The sequence below is a fragment of the Leopardus geoffroyi genome (genome assembly GCF_018350155.1).
Source record: "Leopardus geoffroyi isolate Oge1 chromosome X unlocalized genomic scaffold, O.geoffroyi_Oge1_pat1.0 chrX_random_Un_scaffold_50, whole genome shotgun sequence".
In the NCBI taxonomy this organism is placed as follows: domain Eukaryota; kingdom Metazoa; phylum Chordata; class Mammalia; order Carnivora; family Felidae; genus Leopardus; species Leopardus geoffroyi.
In genome coordinates this window covers 150,248-172,619 of record NW_025543571.1, presented here as the reverse complement: position 1 = coordinate 172,619, position 22,372 = coordinate 150,248, and the positions used below count along the sequence as shown (strand labels likewise).

At 44.4% G+C, this 22,372-nt stretch overlaps 1 long non-coding RNA gene across 3 annotated transcripts; it reads right to left on the bottom strand.

The window, feature by feature from the left end:
* Nucleotides 1–16,657: 16,657 nt before the first annotated feature.
* On the bottom strand, nucleotides 16,658–21,958 carry LOC123595709. 3 transcript variants are annotated; one of them, XR_006711323.1, is made up of 4 exons: nucleotides 20,617–21,958; nucleotides 19,892–20,322; nucleotides 18,741–19,690; nucleotides 16,658–18,409 (listed from the first exon to the last, which is right to left on the bottom strand). It is a non-coding gene; the product is annotated as an uncharacterized LOC123595709 (long non-coding RNA). The 3 variants fall into 3 exon arrangements; XR_006711324.1 differs by having other exon boundaries at nucleotides 16,658–18,426; nucleotides 18,741–20,322; XR_006711322.1 differs by having other exon boundaries at nucleotides 18,741–20,322.
* Between the last annotated feature and the right edge of the window lie 414 nt (nucleotides 21,959–22,372).

Below are 22,372 nucleotides of genomic sequence, written 5' to 3'. Positions count from 1 at the left end.
GCCCCAACTCCCCAGCTCTGGAGGCCAGGAGTCTGAGATTGACATGTGGGCAGGGTTGGCTCTTTCTGAGAACTTTGAGGGAGAGTCTGCTTCTCCCTGTTTGGGTGGTAGCGGCAATCCTAGGCGTTCTTTGGTTTGTGGCCATTTAACTCAACTCTCTTGCCCCCGCTTTCGCACGGTCTTCTCCTGCGTTTCTGTGTGTGTCTTTCTCCTCTTCTACATCTTATGTGGACACTGGTCATTGGGTTGACGGTCCACCCTAATCCAGAGTGACCACGTATTGATATCCTCTACTTAATCACATCTGTAAAGACCGTATGCTCAAGTAAGCTCACATACACAGCTTCCGCGTGGACACGTCTTTGGGGGAACCACCCTTCAACTCTGTAACAGGTGTGTGAGTTTTCTGATCTGCATGACAAATGACCCAAAGCTTAGTGGCTTAAAACAGCACACATTCACTATCTCCCGGTCTCCCCGGCGTATAAGTGTGGGTGTACCTGGTCCTCTGCTCAGGATGCCATCAGGCTGTGATCCACCTGCTGGCTGGCCGTGTTCTCATGTGAATGTGCAGGCTCAGTGCTCCTGGAAGCAGCCCCTAAGTAAGGATGGATGGAAGGAAGTCTGAAGTTTTAAAAAATCACCATTAAAGAACCTAAAGCAGTAAGTATTCAAACGTTTCCCAGAAAAAAATAGGCTCCAGGTATTAAAAAAAAAAAAATGCCCAAGATTTCAAGGATTTCCTAACTTGTACAAACTGTTCAAGCTACAAGAAAATGAGGAAAATCTACCAATTCTTTATGTTTTATTTTATATTTGAGAGACCGAGAGAGAGAGAGAGAGTGAGAGAGAGCACAGGACGGGCAGAGAGACAGAAACAGAATCTGAAGCAAGCTCCAGGCTTGGAGCTGTCAGCACAGAGCCTGACGCGGGGCTCCAACCCATGAGCCGTGAGATCATGACCCGAGCCGGAGTCGGATGCTTATAATGGACGGAGCCACCCAGGTGCCTCCCAAAATGTATTTTGATGAATATAGTATAACATAAAAAGTATAGGAAGTGTAGGAATTTATAGGTAAAAAAATGCTAAAGAAATTATTAGCAACTTGAATTCAGCAACCCAAACCACTGGTTTGTACATTTTAGAAGGATGACTTGTTTGGTGTATGAATTATATCTCAATAAAGTTGCTATGAAAACATTGAATCCAGGGGCGCCTGGGTGGCGCAGTCGGTTAAGTGTCCGACTTCAGCCAGGTCACGATCTCGCGGTCCGTGAGTTCGAGCCCCGCGTCGGGCTCTGGGCTGATGGCTCAGAGCCTGGAGCCTGTTTCCGATTCTGTGTCTCCCTCCCTCTCTACCCTACCCTGTTCATGCTCTGTCTCTCTCTGTCCCAAAAATAAATAAACGTTGAAAAAAAAATCTTGAAAACATTGAATCCAGAAGTATATTAAGTAAACACACGCGCGCGCACACACACACACACACACATTGCACACACACACGCACACACACACACACATTACAACTGAATAAGATATATCCCACGAACACAACGATGGTTCAGCGTCAGAAAAAAATATATCGTTGTCATTCAATGAATATCGAATTAAAAGAGAAAAATCATATTACCATCTCAATAGATCCAGAAAAGGGATTCGATATAAAACAATACTTATACCTGATGAAAAGTCTCATCAAACTAAGAATGGAGACACCTTCCTTAACCTAATAAAGATTAGCTACCAAAAAGCCGACCGCAGCATCGTACCTGTTAGAGAATAAATTCCCTCTGTCTGCTACCACCACTGCTGTTTGCCTTTGCACTGGAAGTACCAATGCAATGAGAAAAAGAAATGAGCAGGATGGAGATTTTACAAAAGGAGACTAAATTACCAGCATTTGAAAACTATTGAATTATGGAGTCTATATTACAAAAAAGACAGAAGAGAATCAATCAACAACATGTTAAAATTAATAACAACTGCACCAAGGTAGCCAGATAGAAGATCAGCATATATACATCATTAGTATTCTTTTTTTTTTTTTTAATTTCAATTTCACTTAGTTAACATACAGCAATATTGGTTTCAGGGGTAGAATTCAGTGATTCATCACTTACATACAACACCCGGGGCTCATCACAACACATGTGCTCCTTAATGCCCGTCACCCATCTAGCCCGAGATCTCCCACCCACCTCCCTCCATCAACCCTCAGATTGTTCTCTGTCATCAAAAGTCTCTTGTGGCCAGGATCAAAGAGGTTTTTGCCTGCTTCCTCCTCGAGGATTTTGATGGCTTCTTGTCTCACATTTAGGTCTTTCATCCATTTTGAGTTTATTTTTTGCGTCTGGTGTAAGAAAGTGGTCCAGGTTCATTTTTTTTTTCTGCATGTCGCTGTCCAGTTTTCCCAGCACCGCTTGCTGAAGAGACTGTCTTTATTCCATCGGATGTTCTTTCCTGCTTTGTCAAAGATGAGCTGGCCACATGTTTGTGGGTCCCTTTCTGCGTTCTCTATTCTGTTCCACCGATCTGCGTGTCTGTTTTTGTGCCAGTACCATACTGTCTTGATGATTACAGCTTTGTAATACAGCTGGAAGTCTGGGATTGTGTTGGCTACTGCTTTGGTTTTCTTTTTCAAGATATCTTTGGCTATTCGGGGTCTTTTGTGGTTCCATACAAATTTTAGGATTGTTTGTTCTAGCTCTGTGAAGAATGCTGGTGTTATTTTGATAGGGATTGCACTGAGTACGTAGATTGCTTTGGGTAGTATTGACATTTTAACAATATTTGTTCTTCCTATCCCGGAGCATGGAATCTTTTTCCATTTTTTGGTGTCTTCTTCAATTTCTTTCATACGCTTTCTATAGTTTTCAGTGGATAGATTTTGGTTAGATTTCTTTGGCTAGATTTATTCCTAGGTTTTTTGTGTTTTGTGGTGCAATTGTAAATGGGATCAATTCCTTGATTTCTCTTTCTGTTGCTTCATTGTGGGTGTATAGGAATGCAACCGATTTCTGCGCATCGATTTCATATCCTAGAACTGCTGAACTCATGAATCAGTTCTAGCAGTTTTTTTGGCGGAATCCTTTGGGTTTTCCATATAGAGTATCATGTCATCTGCGAAGAGTGAAAGTTTGACCTCCTCCCGGCCAATTTGGATGCCTTTTATTTCTTTGTGTTGTCTTATTGCAGAGGCTAAGACTTCCAATACTATGTTGAATAACTGTGGTGAGAGTGGGCACCCCTGTCTTGTTCCTGACCTTGGGGGGAAAGCTGTCAGTTTTTCCCCACTGAGGATGATATTAGCATTGGGTCTTTCATCTATGGCTTTTATGATCGAGGTATGATCCTCCTATCCCTACTTGCTTTGTTTCCCTTTCTTTTCTTCCCCTCCCCTTCCCACGTGTTCATCTGCTTTGCCTCTTAAATGCCACATATGAGTGAAATCATATGGTAGAGGTCTTTCTCTGACTGAGTTGTTTCATTGAGCATAAGATAAATCATTCATCTTCTTAAATACTACCAATCACCTAGTAGAAAATGAGACAGAGACAAAGGAGATACAATTCACAAGAGCGATACCAATGACAAGGTATCTGGGAGTCAACCTAACAGAAAATGTGCAACACCTTCATGGAGGTAATTATCAAAATTAAGTGAAGGATGTAAAAGTCCGCCTAAGTAAATATTTGAAGAGACATACTATACTCATGAAAGAGGAAGCTTGGCATTGCAAACATGACAATTTTTATCCACATTGATCTCTGAATTAAATATAAATTCAATAGATTTGTGGGAAGCTAACAAACAGATCCTAAAATTTATATGGATGAGTAAAGTGGTAAAGATCGTACAGAGTGTTTTTCAAAAGAATGAAGAAGACTATTTGCCTTACCAGATAGTAAGAAATTTCTCAGCTCGAGTAATTAAAGCAGCCTGGTATTGGCTCAGAAAAAGGAAGAGACGTTTCCATACCTCGTATATGACAGAGGAGGCATCAAGAGTAAGTAGGGAAGGAGAGTGTCCTCAATAAACGATGATGGGACAATTCAGTGCTCCACACGGACAAAAAATAAAACACATTCTTATCTTACTCTATTGTCAAAAATCACTTCCAGAGGAGTTAAATATGTACAGGTGAAAACCAAAATTGCAATACCATTGAAATAAAATACAAGACAGATGGCCTTGTAGTAGGAAATTTTCTGAAACGTTCCTAAATGAGACATAAGAAGCACAGAGGCAAAGAGATACATTTCACTATGTCAAAATTAAAAATCGTATTGATGAAAGTCACCATTAACATGGCTTATAACCAAATGACAGACTGGAAGAAGACATGACTAAAGTATACACCAGACAAAGGATTCATTTCAAGCCTGAATGAAGAACTCCTACAGATCAGGAGGAAAGTGACAAACCATACAATGGAAAAAATAGGCTAAGATCTAAGCAGAAAAGTCACTGAAGAAGAAATGAAAATAGCCAATACATCTGTGAAAAGATATTAGACATGATTAGCTATCATAGGAATATAAGTTAAAATATGAACAAGTTACCATTTGTATTCACTAAGTTGACCACATAAGTTTCTTTTTTTCAAATTTTAAGTTTATTTACATATATTGAGAGAGAGTAAGCACAAGTGGGAGAAGGCCAGACAGATTGTGACAGAGAGAGAGAGAGAGAGAGAGAGAGAGAATCAGAAGCAGGCTCCTTGCGCTATCAGCCCAAGCCCTATGCAGGGCTTGATTTCACAGACTGCGAGATCAGGACCCGAGTTGAAATCAAGAGTCTTAAATATGGAGAACAAACAGAGGGTTACTGGAGGGGTTGTGGGAGGGGAGATGGGCCAAATGTGTAATGGGCGTTAAGGAATCTACTCCTGAAATCACCGTTGCACTGTATGCTAACTACCTTGGATGTAAATTAAAAAAAAAAAAAAAAAAAGAGTCTGCCACTTAACCAACTGAGCCACCCAGGTACCCCGCCGAAAGAAATGTCAAATGTTGGCCGAGTGCATGGAAGATGGTATTTTCCTACATTTCTGAGGGAGGATGTAAATTGATAGAACCGTTCTGGAGAACAATTTGACAATAAAAAGTAAGATAAGAGCAAATGCTATGATACACACTTGAGAAACTCTTGTCCATTTACACATGGAGACATATGCATGGATTTGCACTGAGGCACTTTTAAAATAATAGGGCGAAATTGGAAACAATCTAAACATCCGTCTGGAAGAGAATAGATGAATAAGACATGTTTTAATTATATGATGAAATGCTGCACAGAGATCCATTCGTTCAAGTGTATTCCAGTCAGTGAATAAAATAAAGTCTGTGTCCTCATGGAGCGGATACTCTGAAGGAAGGAGGCAGACAATGAACATGTATGTATAGATTATCAGAGCGTGGTAAGTTTATCTTTCAAAGCAGCAATCCCACTTCTAAGGATGTACTCTTAAGATAGGCATTTAGCGATATGAAAAGACATACACACAATGTTACTTATTGCAGCTTTGTTTGTACTTGAAAAATATTGGAAAGTTGGAAACTACCCCCATGTCTAAATATGGAAGAGCGATGGAACAGGCTATGGTATACACATGCAATAGAAGACTGAGCAGCTATAAGCAAGAATGAGGAAGTTCTCTGTGAATTGATATGGAGTGGTTTTATAGGGGTCATCGTTGAGTGGAAAGGGCAAAGTGGAAAGATCATCTATAGTGTGGTGTCCTTTGTGTCATAAAGACGGGGAAGTAAGGAAAAACACACACATCTGCTAGTCATTACAAAAAGAAACACGGAAAGGATAACCCAGAAAACAAAGAAGTTGGTTACCTACAAGGGATGGGGAAAATGGAGCAGGAGTACAAGAGGGAGTTGTATTTCTCCGAGTATGCCTTTTTGATTCGTTTCGACTTTTGTGAGCATGTGAATGTTCTTCATATTCAGGCAGAAAAATCAATGGGAATGGGAAGGGGAAAAAGCTTAAAACTGCAAGCAAATGAACCTAATTGTCTATCGAGTGCAAACTATAATCACATTGAAAGGGAAAGAAAACACCAAGCAACTCGTAAAAGCTACTTTTGAAAACTCTTTTCTTAATGTTTATTTATTTTTGAGAGGGGAGAGGGGCAGAGAGAGAGAGTGAGAGAGAGAGAGAGTGAGACAGAGGATCCATAGCGGGCTCTGTGCTGACAGCGAAAAGCCCAATGCAGGGCTCAAACTCACGAACCGTGAGATCATGACCTGAGCCGAAACCAAGAGTCGGACGCTTGAATGACTGAGCCCCCCAGGCACCCCAAACTCTTTTTAAAGCTTATTTGATGATCTACTCTCAGTCTTGGGTAAGGTTGCAGAGGCAAGGGGGACTGCCCAGAGATTCCAAGCTCTTAGTGGGTTTGTTTTTGGCACTGGGGAGTTTGAAGCAGTTTTGAAACTATCTCTGATGTATTGTAGGATTGGGCAAGTGAGTAAATGTTGGGAGCCAGGGTTCTCACGGGGGAAGAATGGAGATACAAATATGAAATGGAGGAAGACAAGAAAGAAGCCTGTGGACATACATGTTAACCAACTAGAATTGAAAGAAAAACTTGAAAACAAGAAAACGCCTGTGGGGAGGGCTTTGGAATGAAGGGATAGACGTGTATGTGTGGATATGTGCATATGTATGTGTAAATGTAAGTAATGTATGTGTGTATACTTTGAGGTACAGGCATACATTTCTCCGCTCCTGCCGCTGAAAAGGCCCACCCAAGCAATCCCATCTTGGTCCCTATTACTACTCCTCACTGGAAGAAACCAGGGATCCTCAGAAAAGTGGCTAATCTCAGAACTGGGGCAGAAAGTACGGAAGGGCTCAAAAAATGATAGTGGTGTGTAAAGGGGACACTGGAAGTAGCTTCAATGAGCTTACACTGGCTAAATCTGGGACAGTTTGAGCCTCGGATAATAAAGGACAGTAACGGATTACAAACCATTGAAAAATGGGAACTTCTGAGTGCAAACCAATAGTCAAGAGATAAACGAATACGTGAATGCTTATTTTTGCTTTTGTGTCCCTTGCCTCAGGAGACACCTAGAAAGAAGTTGCTGTGGCCGCTGTCAGAGAAGTTACTGCCTGCGCTGCTCTCTCCTAGGAGCTTTATGGTTTCAGGTCTCACATTTAGATCTTTAATCCATTCTGAGTTTGTTTTTGTGGCTGGTGATAGAAAGCGGTCCAGTTTCATTCTTTTGCTGTAGCTGACCAGTTTTTCCAACACCATTTGTTGAAAAGACCGTCTTTTGTCCATTGGATATTCTTTCCTGCTTTGTCAAAGACGAATTGACCATATAATCGGGGGCTTATATCTGAGTTCTTTATTCTGAAAAACGCTACTGGTACTTGAATAGAAATTGCGTTAAATCTGTAGGTTGCTTTGAGTAATACAGCCATTTTAACAGTATTTGTTCTTCCAATCCATGGACTAGAATATCCTTCCATCCCTTTGTGTCATCTCCAATTTCTTTCATCAGTGTTTTACAGTTTTCAGAGTATAGGTCTTTCACCTCCCTGCTTAAGTTTATTCCTAGGTATTTTATTATGTTTGGCACAATTGCAAATGGATTGTTTCCTTAATTTGTTTTTCTGCTTCTTCTTTGTTAGCGTATAGAAATATACAGAAATCTGTGTATTGGTTTTATATCCCGCACGTGGTCACATTTTTTCCCTTTCTCCTTTGTTTGTGTGCATGAGGAACCAATTGGGGTCCGTATGTGGAACGAGATGATTTTAAGTGTCTTTTAATCTGCACGTTCTCCTTCTGGCTCTACCTTTTTCTTGCAACTTATTTGTTGAGAAAGTCGTTTTGTTTGGACTATAGAGTTTCCACGGTCTGAATGTTGCTGAATGCATCTCTGTGCACGCAGAGTTCCTCTGAACTTCATATTTCTTGTAAATTAGTAGTTGGAATCAGAGGGCTGATCATATTTGGGTTCTCTCTCTCTCTCTCTCTCTATATATATATATATATATATTTTTTTTTTTTTCTGTAGCAATACCAATTCATATGTGGAGTTGGGAGACCTTAACGTACCTCTCTGAGTAATTGGCAGATGAAGCACACAAAATGTCGGTAAGGGTGTGAGTTTGAACCATCGGTAGCTTAATCTAATGAGCAAGTACAGAACATTGCACCCAACTGCAGACTGCACATTCTTTTGGGCACACACGGAAACTTTACACACAACTGACCATGTGCTGGGACCTGAAGCAAGTCCCCAGATGTTTCAAAGGATCACGATTACTCAGAGCATGACCTCTGACCACAGTGTAATTGAGCTGGAAACCCATGAGCAAGGGGGGAAAAAGAACAAAACAGCAGCTTCTGACATTTGCACGCTGGCCGAGCGCTCACAGCCAGGCGATGTTGTTCTCGTACTGGACACAAACAGTCTCACAGAATACCGAACCTCAGACAAGGTTGCTCTGAGATCATGATGAAAAGAGATGAAGCAAGGCTACTTCGTACATTTTTCTCAGCACAGATAAAGCCAAGGTCAATGTGCACCCCACAAATACCAAACACCTCCCTCCTGCTTGGCTAATATGGCTGCCTGCCGCTGGTGTCCCATTCACAGCTTTAGCCTTGCTATAGTCTGCCCTCCCGGTAAAGGAGATTTATTGAGAGCTTCGATCACAGAATTGCCTTTGCTTTCTGACAGCATCTGGAGCAAACCCTTGCCTCCTTGGACTCTCCCCAAGATCACACAAAGCCCAGATGGTACAGTAGGTTCTGTCTGATACACTCTTTCTGGGATACCCCTCGGTTCTGCATGGTGTGCTCTCCCTCAGTGCAGAGTAATTGGCCCAACGTGTTCACCTACGGACGGGTTCCCCAGGGGTCTTTGGCAGCAGAGAATTGACACTCGTAACAAAAAGATAACGAGAAAAACCCTCACATGTTTAGAGAGGAAGAAATAAATGTTTAAATAACCTATGGTTCAAAGACAACAACATGACGGAAATTAGGAAATAGTTTATGGAATGATTAAAACATTACTACACACATGAATCAGTAAGCGGTCTGACAGGAAGCACACGGCACACGCAAGCTAAGTAATTTGAGGAGAGTCACATAAAGGGGTTGGGATGGCTTTGTAATGTGTCAACTGAACTACACTTCCCAGAATTCCCTTTCGTCCAGGTTTCGGTTCAGGTGGGCCATAGGAGAGATTCTGATGGAAGGTTTGGAGAAGAGAAGGGAAATGCATGTAACTGAGAACGTTCTAATAAGGAGAAGATTGAAGGAACAAAATAACAAGACCAATACAAACAGCACGATATAACAAATGGATCAAAGGCTTGGACAGACTTTTTTTTTTTTTTTTTTTACAGTAGAAGAAACCCAAATGGTGTACAAATATAAGCGCTCAACTTCATTTATCATTACAGAGCTTAATGCTACCGGGAGATAGTACACACCCACCAGATTGGTGGAAACTAAAAAGTCTGATGATTCTAAGAGTTGGCAAGGCCATGGAACAGGCAAGCTTTCACATACTGCTGATGGGAGTGTGTGTTGGGAAACTGGCTGGCGTTTTGTAGAAAAAATGAAGGCGTGCTTCTTCGAGGAGCCAGCATTTCAATACCAAGTGTACAAATTCTGGAGAAACTTGTGTACCCTGGCACCAAGAAGCAAGTGTAAATGGTTGCGACGGGTTCAACAGTGGCCTCCCAAAAGATATGTGCGCATTCTAACCCCCAGACCCTGTTAATGTGATCTTATTTGGAAAAAGGGTCTTTGCAGTTGCGATTAATTTAAGGATCTTGAGACGAGATTATCTTAGGATATGTGGGTAAGCCCTAAATCCAGTGACAAGTGGATACCTCACAAGAGAAAGGCAAAGGGAAATTAGAGATAGACAGAAGAGGAGAAGGCTATGTGATCGGACAGGCAGAGATGGAAGTGATGTGACTTCACCACCCAGGACTGACTCCCACGGCCACCAGAAACTGGAAGAGGCAAGGAGGGATTTTCCCCTAGATCTTTCAGGGGGAGCACAGCCCTCCTGACACTTTGATCTTGGACTTGTGGCCTCCAGAACCGAGACAATGAATTTCTGTTCTTGTAAACCACCATGTTTGTGGTGCTTTGTTATGGCAGCCACAGGAAACTAATACAATGGCTTGCCACAGAATTTGTGTGCCGAAAACAGCCCAGATATCCATCAGGGATAGAATAGATAAATAACACTATGGTAAAGTTATGCCATGGAATACTCTATTAGAATACAAAGGAATAAACTCCCTATACACTACAGCATGTTTAAATTTTAAGGACATACCACTGAGTGAAAGGAACAAGACACAGAAGGATACGTGTATTAGAATTGCATTTATGTAAAGTTTAAAAACAGGCAAAAAGTAAACCATATTATTTATGGATGGATGGATGTTTACGTGGCAAAACTCTGATGAAAAGAAGGAAAGGGTTACCATAGAAGTTAGGGAGTCGATTGTGGGGAGACACGCTGGGGCTGGAGAGTGGGGCTCTAGTTCTTGATCTGGGGATGGTTACAAGAGTGTGTTCTTTTATGTAAAGTACAGGAAATGCATGCAAACCATATAGGATTTACACCTGTCTCTGCGTCTGTGCTGTACCTCACAATCTGACAGGTTAAAACATGAAAAAGCAGAATTAAAATGATGGCTATTTGCAGATGATATGTCTTCTATATCCGGAAAATCCAAGAGAATCTGCTCTTAAAAAATGTTACAAGGACTTGTGAGAGGAATACAGTAAGTGGGCCAGGACAAAATCATTGAGACAAAGGACAAGTTAGAAGGCATAATAAAAGAAAAGTCCCTGCTTAACAAAAAGGAAAATAAAGTATGTAGAAACAAATTTAAGAACTATGCAGGATCTACGTACAGAAACATTAAAATGTTCCTCAGAGACATAAAAAGGCCTAAATTAATGCAAAAGTCTACTCTGTTCTTAGAGAATTGTAGCTTTATAAAGGTGGAAAATCTCCCAACATCAAGCTATAAATGAGATATGATCTAAAACATTTTATGACAACAGAGTTGTTTGGAACTTTTCAAGATGCTTCTAACATTAATATAGAAAACTAAAGGCGTGAAGATAGCCAGAGATGTTCTTAAAGGAAGACTATGAGAGAAGCACTGGTCCAATCAGATATTAAAACATAATAAAGGGACAGTAATTAGAAAACAGTGTGGTACCGGTGTAGGAATCAAATGACAGAAAAATAGAAAAAAATAGATACTCTAAAATACGCATAAATACAGACAGGAATTTAGTATATGGTAAAATGTTATTTCAGTTCCCTGGGGGGGGGGGGAGATGGATTCTCAGTAAATGGCGTTGGGACAGGTGGGTGGTCACCTGGCGAAGTATACAGTTGGATCCCTATTCGCGATATACAGCACACTAAATTTCAGATAAATCAGACTTAAAGATTAAAAAAGTGAAACGATAAAAATACTAGGAGAAACCATGTGAGATTTAAAATATGATGTGGGAGGAGGAAAGACTTTTTAAAGTACAATTTAGGGGCACCTGGGTGCCTCAGTCGGTTAAGCGCCGACTTGGGCTCAGGTCATGATCTCACGGTTCGTGGGTGCGAGCCCTGCGTCGGGCTCTGTGCTGACAGCTCAGAGCCTGGAGCCTGCTTCGGATTCTGTGTCTCCCTGTCTCTGCCCCTCCCCCCTGCCCCCTCCCCAGAATAAATAAACATTAAAAAATATAAAGTACCATTCAGACCTCAGAAGACCAAAGGAGCAAAGCTCGGTTCATTCAATGCACAAAAACAAAAAAGCTTCTTTAATACAAAGATTGCTGTTACAAAGGCCAAAGAAAACGATAAATCAGGAAAGTTATTTGCAACTCATATCAGAGACAAGGGGGCTAAGTTCTCTATGATATAAATAGCTCCTACAAAATAGTAAGAAAAATGCCAACAACTCGAGAGAAAAATGGGCAAAAGCTGTGAATGCAGCTCACAGGAAAGAAATACAAATGACTTCTAAATAAGAGAAATCAAAATTAAGACCACAATGAGATATCCCTTTTTCATTTATCAGGTTGGCAAAAGTAGAGCCGTTTGCACGTATACATGATTGACAAAGGTGTGGGCAAAGAGAGCAGGCATTCTCTTGCACTGCTAATTGGGGTTGGAGCTGTGGCACAACTTCTATGCAGGTACTTTGGCGACATCCATCAAAATGACAAATACATACACCTTTGGCCCCAGCAACTCCACATCTGGGAATTTGTTCTACAGATATAATCGGATACATGGGAAATGATAAAGAAATGTTGATAGACACTAAAGAGAATGAAGAAACTATGTACTGATATGGAACCATCTCCATCATACATGTTAATTTTAAAAAGGAAGGCAACGGTGGGGCACCTGGGTGGCTCAGTCAGTCAAACGCCTGACTTCAGCTCAGGTCATAATCTCACAGTTCGTGGGTTCGAGCCCTGCGTCGGGCTCTGTGCTGACAGCTCGGAGACTGGAGCCTGCTTCGGATTCTGTGTCTCCCTCTCTCTCTGCCCCTCCCCCTGCTCACGTCCTGTCTGTTTCTCTCTCACAAAGAAAAAAAAAAAACATAAAAAAGAAGGCAATGGAGAATGTGAATAATGTGCTGGCATTTGTATAAAACAAGAATGTGTGTGTGTCTGTGTGTGTGTGTGTGTGTGTGTGTGTGCATAGAATATTGATGGATAGTTGTTGAAGCGGGTTGATGCATAGAATATTGATGGATAGTGGTTGAAGCTGGGTGATGGGTACATGGAGGTACCAAGTTATACTATGTGCTGTTTATGTGTATGTCTGAAAATGTTCATAACGTAAAGTAAAAAGTACACTTAGAATAACAAAAATAAAAAGACTATCTCTAGAAGGGTACACAAGAAACTAATAACACTGGTTACCTCCACAGGCATTAAAACACGGGAACAGTGATGATGGAATAACAGACACGCAACAGTGGTTGTTTGAACACAGAGTTTATTTTTCTCATGTATTGAGATGTTTGAAAGTAGACTGGCTTTGGTTAGTTCCTCAAGAGCCTCAAAAGAAGTCTTTATGATTCTTTTAGTATTTTCCGTACTGTAACAAGAGAGTTGCTGAAGCTCCAGCCATCGAATATGTATATGCAGGTTGGGGAAAGAAAAAGGGGCAAAAGAGGACCACAAGGGGGAAGTTCCCACTAATTCAGATCACTGTAAGAAACTTTCCAGAACCCTTACCCAACGACTTCCGCTCTCATTTCATTGGTCGTCCCTATCTAGAAGGGAGGCTGGGAAATGTCGTTTGGAAACTCGGCACATTGTTACCCCCAACAAACTGAGAGTCTTGTTAAAAAAGAAATCATGAGAAGGGTCAAAATAAATAGATTAAAAAATGCTAGAAAAATACTGACAGAAAAAAGCAGGTAGAGCAATACTATCCTGTAAAATAGAATCCAGAGCAAAATTCTTCCAAATAGACAAATATAAATATTCTTGTAAAGAAAAGACATAAGGCCAAAGAAGTTATGACAGGGACAAACGTTTGTGCCCAACATGGCTCCATAACATAGGAAGCAAAAAACTGAAAGAAATTCAAAAAGAACTGGACGTCATCAGGGCAGAAAAGACTTACTGTACTCCTATCAGGAATTAACAGACCAAGGAGACGAAATACAAGTAAGAATATGGAAGATTTGAGTAACAGAAGTCATGAGCTCCATGTAAGAGATATACGGTGTATATAGAACCGCCCTTAGAATCAGATAATACAGATGCTTCTCAGAGGTATATGGCACATTATCCAAGAGTGATTATGTATTTAGTCACAAAGAAAATCCCAACAAGTTCAGAAGCAGAAATCATATTAATTGAATCCAAAACACATTAAAGTTAGAAGCTCTTGACCAAAGGAAAGCCACTGACCCTGAAAATAATGACTAATGAAACAAATACACTGCAAAAAGCTAGAGAATAGTTAAGCAAGCAAAGTTTAAAAACGCACAAACTTATGGTAATTTTGGTCAAGAGAAAAGAATGTGAAGAAATGAATAAGTATCGTAAGAAACAGGGTGGGCTATAACTTTAGAGGCAGATACAAGTTTTCTAAACAATTGGAAAAGAACACATATGCATACAGCTTTATATAAATGAACTGGAAAATGTAGATAAGATGGGTACCTTGAGGGAAAATAGAAATGATAATAATAATAGGTCAAGAGGTGTAAGATCAGAATAAACCAATATCCACAGAAGAAATTTAAAGATAGTCAAAGATCTATCCTTTAAAAACGTCATCAGGCCCAGGTGGTTTTGTTAAATTCTAGTAAAACCTAAAAGGACAGGTAATCATATTGCCCAAACCCTTGTCTGCACTGGAAAATATGGAAAGCATCCAACACATTCTTTGAGGCTATCATAACTCTGACTACCAATTGGACGGAGCTAGCAGAGTAAAAGTTCTGTGTAGACCAATCTTTCTTATGAAAAGACACTAACTCATATCCCTTATCATGCCCAAGTAGGGTTTTCCCCAGGAATGCAATGCTAAATTAATACTGACAGAGTTGTTAACGTAATTCACCTTATTACTGGTTAAAGAGGAAACATAAATGTATTATCTCAATTGATGTAGGAAAAACTTTTGATAAAATTCAACACCAATTCATAGTATCCTTGCTACTCTTCCGTAAAGGAGTCGTCCTGATTACTGTGAAACGAGAAAGAAATACAGGATGAATGTATTGGTGGAGAAAAACCTAATTATTTAGAGATGTTATGCTCATTTGTCTAGAGAATCTTCAAGAAGGACCTGGGAATCATACGCGAGCTTTTCACAAGCTCTACCTTCCCAGCAATTAGCAACTGACAAATATGTTATACAAAAACAAAAACAAAAACAAAAACAAAAAAACAAAAATAAAAAACAAAAAACAAAACAAAAACAAAAACAAAACAAAACAAAACACAAAAAACCTCCTGATCCCATGAGCAACACAAACTATTGAATGCTTTGGACTAAAATGTATTAAAATGTCTAAGACAGATGTGAAGAACAATACAAAAACTCACTATAGGACATAAAAGCAAGCCTCAATAAAAGACGAGATATATCATGTTCTTGGAAAGAAAGACTCAACTTTGAGAGATGTCAGTTCCTCTGAAATTAAGCTATAACTCCAATGCACCCCAATAAAAATCCCAAGAAGATTTTAATGGAAACTGATAAGCTGGTTTGTAAATCCACTCTGAAGAGAAATGCACAAGCTAGGCCCTAAAATTTGAAAGAAAGGTATCAAAACATATTACAATGTTAGAGTAATTGAAATAGCATTGATGCAAGAATCAGCATACTAATTGATGGAATGACAGAAATTCTAGAAATACACTGAAGAAAATTTGGCACTTTAGTGTCCATCCACCCATCCATCCATCCATCCATCCCTTAATTCATTTGACGAACAGTGATTGTCTAGGATGTGGCGGATACTGTTTCAGGGGTAGATAAAACAAAGCCTTTGTTCTCATAGAAGTGTGGCGCTTATATTCTACATAATTAATTTGGCATTTTAGTTAACAGGGGGAAAGGATGGCGTTGGGCAAAACAGTAGATTCTAAACAGATCCCATAGATGAAAAGAGATTCCTAAGGGATTAAAAAATCTAAACATGAGAAGAACTGTGACAATAAAACTATAAAAAATTATTTAAAAAAAACTAGAGAAATATATCTTTCTAGTCTTCGGATAAAGAAGATGCTGAAGCGAGCAGACACCATAGAAGAAAAACGCGAGACATTTGACAGCATGAAGAGGAAAACTACAACGTTTGCATCGCAATAAAAGCACTATAAATTAAGTTAAAAATAAGTGACAGTGTGGAGGAAAGCATATGCAACATGTATAACAAATGAAGGGTTCATGTCAAGCATATAAAAATCCCTACAAGTCAATATGAAAACTGACAAAGAATAAGAACAAGCAGTTTGCGGAAGTGTATGGATGAACGATAAATATTTGAAAAGATGGCCACCCCGACTACACTAGTAATCATGAAAAATGCCAATGATGACAAGGAGATATAATTTCTGGCAATCACTATTGGCTACTGTGTGTGTGTGTGGGGGGGGGGATGGGAACTCTCGTACATGCTTGGTACACACCCTTTTGGAGAGAAGTTTGACAGTATGTATTTTTCAAATGCCTGTACCATTTGAACCCACTTCTGGGTATCTGTGGGGGAGACTGTTCATTGTCTCTGTGCAAGGCTGTTCTTCCCGGGTGCTGGGTGGCTCAGCTAGACTGTTTCCCAGGCTCCCTTGGGGGCAGGTATGGTGGCCATGGGGGTAAGAATTCACCAACGGAATGCAAGAGTGAGGGGTGATGTGTCCAACTTCTCCGTCACCTGCTCAGGGGACAAGTGCTCACCCTGGATGCGCACCGTTGTCCTCCCTGCGCTTCCCAGGATCCAGAGCACAGATACACCTGTGCAGGAGCTGACCCAGCAGTGAAGGCAATGCCCTCGAGCTGAGCTCCTGGGCGTGGTTCCTGGACCACTGCTCAGCCACAAGGTGCCCTTAGGGTCCAGGATGAGGCGAGTCCATCAGGAGGAAGTGTTGTGAAGCTTTTATAGCAACTCAACATCACCATGATATCTTTATTGCATTTTACAAAAGCCTTGGGCAAAATGGATTGGGGGGGTGGGTGGACATAAACTGGTCTTTCACCACAAATGGCCTGAGAAGCACCGGGCTTCCTGAGTGACGGCGTGGAACAGAGATGTCCCTTCAACCTGGAGTGCTCGGCTGACCCTTATGAGAGCGAGTAACAATGTTCAGTCTTCTCTAAGCCACTAGCTGCATCATTGGTGGTCTCTTGGTTGGAGCCATCTAGCGCTGCCCTCCCTGACTCAATCTTACAGCAGTGTTCGTGTGTGTGTGTGTGTGTGTGTGTGTGTGTGTGTGTGATGGGGCAAGAGTGTCCATGCGGCATTGTGCCCATCAGCGAAACCCCGCAGGACCCCTAAATGTGCATCGAGGAGGGGAAGCTGGGAACAAAGTCTGCTCTATCCATGCTGTGGAGTACAGAGCTATAATTAAAAACTCTCTCCCAGGCACGCTTCCTTGTGGATCTTCTGGGAAAGGGGGAATTGGGAGAGAGAGCGAGTTGCAGAATAAGCATATAGTATGAGAAACTCTCCAGTGTGTCCGTACATATATGCATGTAAACATGCAGGAAATGTCGGGAAGGATCTTCCGGGAAAGGGGGAATTGAGAGGGGCCTAGAGAATGGCTAAAAGGAGCTTTTGTTTTATTCCTATTTGTTTAATGTTTTAAAATGAGAATTATATTCACGTTTTGCTTGCGTATTTCACAATAAACTTAAAAGCATATAAAATAGAGAGTGTTTATGTGTTGTTAATAATAATATGACACAGAATAATTCCTCACTCGCTGGTTTGGTAGACTCGCATAGTGGTTTGGGTTTCCTGCTTTTTAACGTGCCCTCGGTTTCTGGCCCCCTCGCTCCCGCCCTCAGTTTCACTCAGCTGCTCCGGGACCCTCCACTTCCCTGAGGACCCCATCGTAGCACTGAGTGGAACGACTTTCAGAATGGGATGCCTCATTCAGCTGTTTGATTCCACGTAGGCCGCGAGTGTTTTCGGAAAAAGTCCTATGGAGAATTCTCATTTTTGCCAGGATGAAATAAAGCAGAACTTCCAGGAGGAACTATCTCCCAACTTGTATACAACTGTTTCTTTGATAAATCATCTCTGATCTTGAAATAATAAAGAATGTAACACATGAAGAAAGGAACCAAGTTTCAGGGAAAAACAAGGCTCTTAAAACACTTTTGATCTCGACTAAACACGCTTCACACCAGACTTTATAACGTGCTTTAGGGAACTAGTTGCTGTCACAAGGACTGCTATAGTCACTAAACACAAAGATTTTCTGAGATTTGACCAAACTGTTTATCCTAGGCACAAAGTTCCTTCTGGAAAACATGCTACTGAAACTTTTCTTCCCAAGTCCGGTGGGCTGCTTGAAAAGCGTTAGGCATCATGCAGCTGCCGGCGTAAAGCCTGACAGCACATGGCGCGGGAACCCGAGAAACAGGTGCCGGCAGCTGAGACCATGGCCCCTGTCGCGGAAGGCCGACCCTGACAGTCGGAGGGTGAAAGTGGACGACAAAATTATAACAACAGTAGCATTCGGAGACAGAGTTCCAAATTCTTCTTGAATTTTAGAAGTTCACTCCCTGATAGTGACAGTTGGCCAAATGCATCTCCCACACCTTCCTGAAGTTCATCCTCCAGGCACCTGCCAAGTCCGACCATCTCCAAGCAGGATATCCTGCTACCACCACCAAAGTGGCTGTCCTGGAACACACAGAGGCCTGGGAAGACTTGGATCTGGCCGGGTCTCCTGCTCCCTCTAACACACCAGGGGCTCCGGCACCCTCCCTTCCTGCCCTTGGCCCCTCCCTCCGGAGCTCCCCTGGGCCCCCCTCCTTCCCCAGGGTGTAGGGTCCTGCGCTTCCCCGGCCTCCGTGTCTCCCCATCCGTAAAGGGGACCATCGGCGCCCAGCTGGGGTGGCGGTGGTGGGGCGTGAGCCAAGGAGGTGCTGCAGGGGGTGGGGAGCGGGGGTCCCCCACTCCCCAGCCCCCCGAGACCCGTCCTGGCGGCCAGCGTCCGCCTCCCGTCCCCAACCTGGACGTGCTGCAGGATCCTCTGGGCGCACCAGTCCCCCAGCTCCGCGTAGTTGCCCGCCAGCTCCTCGTCCGCCTCCCCCAGCTGGTCCACGAGGTTGAGCAGCATCATGGGCACCGCCATGGACTCTGGATGCATGGACTTTGGATGCATGGGGGCCAGGCGGGCACGGGGAGCCCCAAGGAGGTGGTGATTGGGGCCAGCAGGATAACGGTGTTCTTCCTTGGCCTGCAGGGAGGTCAGGAGGCTGCTGGGACATGTGGCATCGACTGACGATTCCGGAGCTGCGCCGTGAACCCTGCATCTGCCCAGTGAGGGTCAGAAAGAACCAAGGGGAAGAAAGTAGTCTCCCTGTGTGTGGTTAGATTGTAGAGGTTAAATCTGGAGAGAAGAAATGGAGGAAACGGGCCCCCTGCAGCCCCGCAGGCAGTGGGTCTCAGTGAGTCGCAGTGGGGGGGGGGCACCCCAGCTCCTTTCTGGATTGATTCAGGCTGCAAAACCAAACGCTTTTCTTCTCCTGGGCCTCTTCGCCTGGCTCGGCTCAAGGAACAGAAACTGCTAAACTCTGTACAGGTCAGCCTTGATAAAAATAAATGAAGTCTCAGAGAGCGCACACACACATTCAAGGATAACGTGCGTCCACCTTTTGGGTAGAAGAGGTCTAGTCAACCCACGACTTTCTATGCAAAAGTACTACGATGGGGGCCCTTGGGGTTACCACTTCGGGTCAATGCACGTATTCTCGGGCTTACAGTAACCAACAAGCGATTCCGTTCAGAGATCCAGTAGCCGTGGCGACTGGACGTGGGTGTGAGGTCCTTACCCAGTGACACCGAATGGCGCTAGTTCTCCAGCAACACTCTCTTGTAGAGGATCCTTTGACTGAGGTCCAGAAGCTTCCGTCCCGTCTTGATGAAGTACACGGGCACGTCTGCAAACGATGCCGGCACCTAAAATGAGACATTCCCGGGGCTGCAGGGGAATTCAGCCCCATGGGTCGCAGGATGGGCGGGCGGCAACCAAACATGGGGTGGGGGTGGGGGTGGGGACTCAGAGAACTCAGCAGCTAAGGGGAGACTCGGGGTTGCCAGAGCTGTGAGGCTGGGGCATGATGAGGGGGCGGACGGAGACGGTGAGGGAGCCCCGCTCACCTTGGGTCCGGCCTTCAAGAGAATGGCTGCCATCGCGGGGGTACAAACAAGCTAAGGGGATCGGCAAAAGCCAAGTGCGAGATGAGGCCCGCCCTCGTCCAGCACCACCTCATCCAGGTTAGGTCCCAGTCACAGCTGCTGGCGGGCAAGACTCGAACACATCTTTCTTGGGGGACACGATCCAACCCATAACCCTTTCCCAGACCGAGCTGCCGCCCTCTCCCCTCACCTGGGCGGTGGGCCGCCAGACAGGGAGTCCTGCCCACCTCCGGCGAGCCTTGGCTTCCTCTTTCTCATTCCTTTCTTCCCATGGGGGCAGGGCCCCTGCACCCCGACTTTCCAGCCATCCCCGGAAGCTCCACGGCTGACCCCTTTTCCTCTCAGGTCAGGGTCCTTACAGAAAAGCTCCCAACACACACACGCCACTCCACCTGTAAACAACCTCACTGTCAAGGAACAGAGGAAGACCAGGCTAGCGAAACGCACTATGGAGGGAGCCACAATAGCTAGGGGAGGGGTGCTCTCGGAAGGAGTCACGCTCAGGCCGAGAGCCGAAGGCTGCGGGGGAGCAAAGAGAGTAGCAGGCTAAGGGCATGGCTCATATCTGGCCCTTGGGTGGGCCCAAGCCGGGCGGTCCCGGGGCTGAGACTGGGGCCGGGGTGGGGGTGCGAAAGGGGAGAGACCACGTGTGCGCCTTGGGGACAGGAGGCAGCGGGGGCTCGCACCAAGGGCAGGAAGAGTCTGTCAGGGACAGAGTGGGCAGCGTCTGATTCCTCCGCATCGGTTCTCAGTGCCAGGAAACAGCGGGGCCAAAGAAAGTTTGCTCCAAGGATGTGCTCCGCACCCAGCTGGAGGCCAGAATGTGCCATTCCCCGGTGGGGAAGCGGAAGAGCCAGGCAGTGGCTGGTGGGGAGCGGGCCCAGGATGCTTTTGCTGCGTGGGTGACTCCAGCTTACTCATGCTACAGGAGAGAGGATGGGGGGACGGGGTCCCGGAGCATTTACATTGCCGCAAGGTCCCTTATCGCCAGTGACGAGCTGTCCACCAACACTAGCCCCGAAGAAATAAACTCATGTGTCCGACGAAGCCGTTGACGTTAATCAGATAGAAAGAATCCCTTAAGGCGGAGTGGACGCGAAAACCGCCGGGTGACAGACCCAGGAGGCGTGCATAGCCGCACGATGTCAAGATGTCTTCCCCTGCTTACCGCTGGTCCCGAGACAGAAAGCTGAGCGAACGGCTGCTGGACAGAGGTCGGACACGCCTGCTGTGACGATGCCACCCCAGGGAGGACACAAGGCTCTTGCCAAAGCTTGACCCAATTCTAGTGCAGCCTTGTGCCCCCGCACCCGGTTTATAAAGGATACTGGGGACAGAGGGACCACTTAAAGACACTAGCTACAAGGGAGCAACCGGCCCAATCTAGAAGGTGGGCTGTTCCCGGTCTCCTGCGTGTCTCAGCGCCGGGGGGAAAAGACGAGGCCGGGGAGAGAGGCTGCTTCAGATGAAAAGATAACCAGACGGCCAATGGTCAAGTGTAACGAAGTCCTCGATGAGATGCTGGCATGAAGGAAAGAGGAGTCAAAGGCAGTGGGGGCCTGGAGGGTGACTGTGCAGCGGCTCTCAGACGACAGCAGGAGCCCGCGCCGGGCATGGGTTGGATGGATAACGGCACTGGGTCATGGGAGGAAATGTCCTTCCTTCTTGAAGCACGTAGGGAGAAAATGGTACGCACGCTTCCTGTAAACTGTTTCAGCAAAAACAAAGGAAAGGGAAGAGGAGAGAGAGAAAGAGAGAGCGAGAGAGCGAGAAAAGCAGGGAGCGAAGGATAGAAGGACCAAGGGAGGGAGAAACCGAGAAAGAGAGAAACAAGCAAACAAGGCAAGCTGGAGGCCGCCGCTAGCCCCGGGGGGTGGGCACCTGCGCTGCCTTAGACTGTCCTCTCGATTTCGTCTGTTTGCTTGCCGGTGTTCAAAATGAAAAGGGAGGGGCACCCGGGTGGCTCAGTGGGTGAAGCCTCCGACTTGGGCTCAGGGCATGATCTCACGGTTCGTGAGTTCGAGCCCCGCCTCGGGCTCTGTGCTGACAGCTCGGAGCCAGGAGCCTGCTTGGGATTCTGTGCCTCCCTCTCTCTGTGTCCCTCCCCTGCTTGCGCTCTGTGGCTCTCTGTCCCTCTCAAAAACAGAGAAAGATTTAAACAAAATTAAAGGGGGAAAAAAAAAAAAAAAAAAAAAAGAGGCAGCCAGTGGGCTTCTGTGCTGGTGCCTACAGAAGACCAGGAGATGGGGCTATTTCCCCAGGAAAAGAACACAGAAAACAAACCCCAGGAAAGGCAGGAGGCGACCCCACACAGGAACTGGGATCAGGAACTGGGGCTTCTTCATCTGTGAGGAGGAGTGGCGCCAGGCCTCTTGCAGTCAGGCTTCTTCCTTCCTGGCGGACTTCCTCTGAGGCCTGGCACTTCCAGACCCCGGCTGCCTC